The sequence below is a fragment of the Macrotis lagotis genome, chromosome 1 (assembly GCF_037893015.1).
Source record: "Macrotis lagotis isolate mMagLag1 chromosome 1, bilby.v1.9.chrom.fasta, whole genome shotgun sequence".
Taxonomy (NCBI): Eukaryota; Metazoa; Chordata; class Mammalia; order Peramelemorphia; family Peramelidae; genus Macrotis; species Macrotis lagotis.
Genome location: NC_133658.1, coordinates 341625206 through 341632475, shown reverse-complemented (window position 1 = coordinate 341632475; position 7270 = coordinate 341625206).

Genomic DNA, 7270 nt, shown 5'->3' with positions numbered 1-7270 from the left:
GTTGGGGAATATGACAAAAATATAGTTGATTATAATATATTGATACAGCCTTGTATGGTTTGGTCTCACTTCCTCCATACTACTTATCCAAAGAAGAGTTTAGGGCAAAAGTAGCAGTAGCAATCAAATGTGATCGGTAAATCCATCCAGTGCAGCCAAAGAGAATGTACCAATTTTGATTGTGATCTTCCTTTTATCCTATCCTGCAAATAACATGCCTAGAAGCCCAATCTTCAACCAAAAATCTGGCTTATTTAAATTCTGGGTGTGTCTTATGAAAGGTGTTATTTTAAAAAAGGTATTGTATTTGTTTGTTGCTTGGTCATGACTGATTCTTGGTGACTCCAGGTGAGGTTAGCTTGGCAAAGATAATGGAGTAGTTTGCCAATTTCTTTTCCAGTTCATTTTACAGATGAAGAAACTGAGGCAAACTGGGTTAAATTATTTGCAATTGATTACATAACTAATAAGTGTCTAAAACTAAATTTGAACTAAGGAAGATGAATCTAACACTTTATTGGCTTAAAATTAATGCTTTCAGTTATTTCTGCTTTTGAGTTTTGCTTTATGTTTAGGATTGGCCTATATTTACAACAATACAGTAAATTATTTTTAAAATTGTAATATAATAGTAATATAGTAAGTCATTATAATCTATGCTGCTATGAATATTATATATATATATGTATATATATATGTGTGTGTGTGTGTGTGTGTGTGTGTACATTTCCCACCCCCTCTTTGAGATATGTAGCTTGTAGTGAGATCGCTAAGGCAAGACAGTTTTGTTATTCTTATTGAATAATACTACATTTCTTTCCCAAAATATTTATATAAATTGATAACTTCATTCAAAAAGTTTTTCACCAATTATATGGTTATTAATCATTTGTATCTTTTGTTTTAAATCCTTGATCCCTTACTCTTATAAATTTATGTCATTTCCTTACTGAATCTGGATATCATATTTTTATAATAAACCTAAAGCAAACCCACATAAATCATTAGCATTCCTATATGTCGAAATCAAAGCTCTAGGGGCAACTAGGTGCCACAGTGACTAGAGCACTGGCCTTGGACTCAGGAGGACCTGAGTTCAAATGTGACCTCAGACACTTAATAATTATCTAGGTATCTTGACCTTTGGCAAGTTACTTAACCCATTGCCTTGCAACTCCCCCCCCCCAAAAAAATAAAACCAAAAGCAAAACCCTGCAAGAAGAGATAATTTTAAAAACAATAATATTACCCCATTTAAAATAATTCTAGATGATATAAAATACCTGGGAGTACACTTGTCAAAAATAACCCAGGAATTATATAAACAAAAATTTTTTAAAAAAATATTGTTATGCTAATAAAATCAGGTTTAAATAATTGGAGAAATATTAACTGTTCATGGGAGGCAGAACCAATATAATAAAAATGGCAGTTTAACCAAACTAATTTATATTTTCAACACCATCTCAATTATCTTATCAAAAATTATTTCAATAAATTTTTAAAGATTATTTGGAAGAACAAAAAGGCAAGAGTATCAAAGGAAATATATATTTTTAAATGTAAAGAAAGGAGGTTTAGTAGTACCAGATTTTAAACTGCATTATAAAGCAGTAAGCATCATAACTATGTGATACTAGTTAAGAAACAGAAAGATAGATCAGTGGAATAAAGTAGATATATAATTTACAGCAGCAAATAAAAATATTAACCTTGCATTTCACAAGTGTAAAGACTTAAGATTTTAGAATAGGAATTCATTATCTGGAAAAATATTGGAAAAACTAGAAAGCAATATGGAAGAAATTGAATATAGACCAATATTTTATGCCATTTACAAAAATATAGTCAAGAGAAATATTACAAGAAAATTAGAACATGAAACAATACTTAGACTTATGGATAGATGTACAATTTATGAACAAATAAGAGGTAGAGAACAAAATTAGTATAACATGGATAATTTTGATTACCTTAAATTTAAAAGGTTTTGTACAAATAAAGCAAATGTAGCCAAGATGAGAAGGAAAGTAGAAAATTGGGGGGGGGAAATGATTATATCTGGTTTCTCAGATGATCTCATATCTAAAATAAATAACTTTGTCAAATCTATAAAAATACATATCATTCTTCAACTGATAAATGGTCAAAGTATATGACCAAATAGTTTTATGATGAAGAAATTAAAATAATTTAATCATAAAAAATGCCCTAAATCATTATTGATTAGAGATATGCAAATTAAATAATATTGATATTTCACTTTATACCTGTCTGCTTGGTTAAAATGATGGAAGGGGAAAACAAAAATTGTTGGAGGGGATGTGGAAAAATTGGAACACTGATTCATTGTAGATGGAATTGTGAACTGATTCAACCATTCTGGAAAGCAATTTGGAATTATTCCCAGAGTTATTAAACTATTTAAACCCTTTGATCCAGCAATACCACTTCTAGGTGATATTCCAAAGATGATTAGGGAAAAAGAAAAGAACCTATATGTATTTAAAATGTTTATAACAATGCTCTTGGTGGTAGCAAAAAACTGGAAATTGCATGGATGCTCATCAATTGGGGAATGATGTTTCAAGATGTGTCATATGATTGTGGTGGAATGCTACTGTGCTACAAGAAATAATGAACTCAGTGATCTTAGAAAAACTTGGTAAGACCTGGTTGGTTGATTCTTTTCCTTTGTTATCAAAAAAGTCTAAAATGATATCACCATGTTTGAGACAAATTACAGTGTGTCCTACTGTGGCTGATCAACCCAATACGAGCTTGGAATCTCTACCACAGGTCAAGTACAAATAATCCATGTGAACATCTGTGGTGGGTACTCTAAACTTACATATGTCACATTTCCTTTGAGATGCTTCAATTCTGCCTTTCTCATAGGGCACAGCACTCTCACTGATGAGGGCATGCCATACTGGATAGTCTTGTACCAGTGTCTCCCATGCCACACAATCAATTCCAAAGTTCTTAAGAGACCTTCAGGGTATCTCAGTATTACCTCTTCTGACCCCCTTGTGAGTGCTTGCCCTGTATAAGTTCTCCATAAAATAGGTTTTTGGCAAGCATACATCTGGCATTCTAACAACATACCCAGTCCATCATAGTTGCACTCTCTTTAGTAATGTTAGAATGCTGGGCAGTTTAGCTTGAGAAAGAATCTCAGTGTTTGGTATCTTTTCCTGCCAGGTGATCTTCAGAATCTTCCTAAGACAATTTAAATAGGAGTGATTCAGTTTCCTGATATGGCACTGGTAGATTGACCAGGTTTCACAGGCATATATCAATGAGGTCAGCACAACAGCTCTGTAGACCTTCAGTTTGGTAGTTAGTCTAATACCTCTTTTCTCCCACACTTTTCTTTGGAGCCTGCCAAATACCAAGCTAGTTCTGGCAATGCGTGTGTCAACTTCATTGGTAATGTGTGCCTCCCTGGAAAGAAGACTGCCAAGGTAAATGAACTTGTTCGTAGTTCTCAAATTTGCTTCTCCATTTACTTTATTTGATGGTTCCATATATGGATGGTGTGGTGCTAGCTGATGGAGCACCTGTGTTTTCTTGGTGTTAATTGTTAAATCAAAATTAGCACAAGCACCAGAGAATCGAGCCATACTTTGTTGTATCTCAGCTTCAGAGGTTGCATTGTGCACAGTTATTTGCAAAAAAGAAGATCATGCACCAACACTCTCTCTACTTTGGTCTTGACTTGCAGCCTTTTCAAGTTGAAGAATTTGCCATCAGTGTGGTAGCTGAAGACATGCTCAACCTCAGTGAAGGTATCTGATATCATGGCTGAAAACATCATAATAAAAAGCATGGGAACAAGGATGCATCCTTGTTTCACTCCATTTGTGACTGGGAAATGTCGAGAGCTTCATCCATTATCCAGAACCCAGGCAAGCATACCATCATGAAACTGATGTACAAAACTGATGAACTTCTCCAAACAACCAAATTTTGACATAATTTTCCATAAACCCTTATGACTGATGATATCAAAGATCTTGGTCAGATCTGCAAATGTTATATTCAAACCTCTGTTCTATTCTTGGCATTTTTCCTGGAGTTGTTGGGCAGAAAACACCAGCAAACACCATTCTGCTACCCTTTCTGAAGCCATACTGGTTCTCAGGGAGGTGACCATCTTCCAGGTGAAAGATCAGCCTATTGAGAATCTTACCAGCAATGACTAGAAGAGAAATATCCCTGCTATTGTCATAGGACAATCTATTCCCTTTGTCTTTATAAAGATAAATAATGGGAGCATCCTTGAATTCTTGGGGGATATCCTCTTCATGTTATATAACCTGGAAAATTTCAGTCAGTTTTTGGTTGAACTATGGATCCCCCACCTTGTAGATCTCAGCTGGAATAGAATCAGAACAAGGTGCTTTGCCCCTTGAATGCTAATGGTATTCAAAACCTCTTCTGTTGGAACTTCAACTAGGAAATGATTGACTTCAACTTGAAGTAAAAGGTCAATGGCTTCTTCATTGATTGGTGATGGTCTGTTAAGATGCTATGGAAGTGGGGCGGCTAGGTGGCATAGCGGATAAAGCATCGGCCTTGGAGTCAGGAGTACTTGGGTTCAAATCCGGTCTCAGACACTTAATAATTACCTAGCTGTGCGGCCTTGGGAAAGCCACTTAACCCCATTTGCCTTGCAAAAACCTAAAAAAAATACTATGGAAGTGTTCAACCCATCTCTCTAGGATCATGTCCCTAATCAATGTGGATCCATCAGCCCTGAGTAGTTGAGATATACTATAGGTCTTTGGCCCACAAATAACCTTCAAGGCATGATAAAAGCATTTTGATTTTTTACTGTCTGCATAAAATTGAAATTCATTTGCCTTCTTACTGAGTCGAGTCCTGCATTTCTCTAAGTTTTGCTTATACTTTACTTTTGATGAAATTAAATACTGCCTTCTTAGAAATAGATGAATTACCTTGCTGATAAACTCTGTGGAGTATTCATTTTTCATTTAGCAGCTTTTGTATTTCCCCAACATTTTCATCAAACCAGTCTTGATGTTTGTGAGTGTTCTGACCCAGATGAACAAATACAGTGCAGAACACCAGATCTCTGAAAGCTGTTCACTCCTTTTCTGTTCCACTGTTTCTTTTCTGTTGCCAACTGTGTGTTGGCTAGTTTTCCCTCCAAGTTAAGAACAAACTGTTTCAGCTCAGAGAGATACTCTAATCTTTTGACATTAATTCTTCTAGCATTCATTTTGCCTTGGAGTTTGTCTTTCAGGTCTATTGGATCTTGTGTTGTCTATGAGTGTATGCATTTTCCATGCACCAATGCAATGGTGAGTGGAATCTTCTTTGAAGAAATTTCTTTGGATTTTTTTGGGGGGGCATCTCAACAACATTGTGGGATCTTTGACTGCCACAGTAATCAGGCTAGGGTTGGATAAGCAGACAATTTTTAGAGCACTTTTTCTAGCCCTCCTCATATCAGGAGGTGAGCAGTGTGATCCCTCAAAAGGACTGCTCAGTTACTCAGGGGGCTGCCAAATCCCACTGCTGCTTTCAGTGGTGAAATGACACTAAGATCTGGGCCATCTGTGTGGAGGGTTGTGACTACAGCTCAGTATATCTTCACCTGCTGCTTTATCTCTTTCTTGTTGCCACAGGACTTTGATGAATGGTTATGAGTGATGTCTTTTGATTTGATATTTTTTTTATTGAACTTAAGTGGAGCTACACCAAGTCATTTGCCTCATTCTTTCTTTCGAAGTCATCATGATCCAGCATAGCAAGACAGAGTCAAGACAACTAGTGATGACTCTAGATGCCATGTATGACCTTGGAGTCCTTGATATCTAACCAGGCTCTAAGTGCTCCACAGCACCTGCTTCAGTTGACTTCATGGCTGTTGGAACCAGTGGAAGACTTCACATGCTTGGGGTAGACACCCCCTACTACTCACTGGTGAGTTTGAAACTCCTTCAGTTACCCTCAGCCTGGTTTAGCCTGCCTGCTGAAACGGTTTACCAGGATGTGGTTGCTGTGCATGCCGCAGCTTCTGGAAGCCACAGGGAAAGTTAGGTGTCTCAGATGGACATCAAAGGTAGCAAGTAGCCCTGAAAAGGGTTCAGCAGCCCTCATGCCACAGATACTAGTCTTTTTTTTTAAGGTTTTTGCAAGGCAAACGGGGTTAAGTGGCTTGCCCAAGGCCGCACAGCTAGGTAATTATTAAGTGTCTGAGACCGGATTTGAACCCAGGTACTCCTGACTCCAAGGCTGGTGCTTTATCCACTACGCCACCTTAGCCACCCTGATACTAGTCTTTCTTGAACAAACCCTACTCCTCAGCAAGACTTGAATGAAATGATGAAGCATAAAATGAGATGAACCAATAACTATTTTTTTAAAGTTTTTGCAAGGCAATGGGGTTGAGTGGCTTGTCCAAGGCCACTTGGGTAGGTAATTATTTAGTGTCTGAGATTTGAACTCAGGTCCATCTGACTCCAGGGTCAGTGCTCTATCCACTGTGCCACCTAGCTGCCCCAGCAATATTGTTTTAAGAATGACTCTGATCAGGGGCAGCTAGGTGGCATAGTGGATAAAGCATCAGCCCTGTAGTCAGGAGTACCTGGGTTCAAATCCGGTCTCAGACACTTAATAATTACCTAGCTGTGCGGCCTTGGTCAAGCCACTTAACCCCGTTTGCCTTGCAAAAACCTAAAAAAAATGACTGATTGAATAAGTAATTTTGACTATTATAAATTTCCAAATTAACTATAAAAGCTATATGAAGACACTATCTGCATCCAAAGAAAGAAATGACAAGTAGATGCATAGAATAATTTTACATACACAAACACAGACACACATTTATATGTGTGGGTATATACATATACATAATATATTCTAATGGTAACCATCTCTAGGGTGGAGGTAGCATGAGGAAAGGAAAAAAATTGCATGATAATTTTCTTGTATATTTAAAAGGAATAACAAGTTGTGCACAGTAGATTTACACTTTCATGTACAATCAACTTTTTATTATGCTATGTTATGGAAATGTTTATTTCACAAATTAAAATTAAAATAAAATTTTACAATATTTATGGCATTTAGTTCTCTTGAGGTTATAAAGATAAAAATGAAAGACTCTCAGCATTGTTAGCAGGATACACAAATAAATATATACAAAGTACATAGAAAGCAAACCAAAGTAATTCAGGGGAAGTGGAAGAGAGAAGAAAGCACTAGCACCTCAGGTAATAAAGAAAGGCCTGAC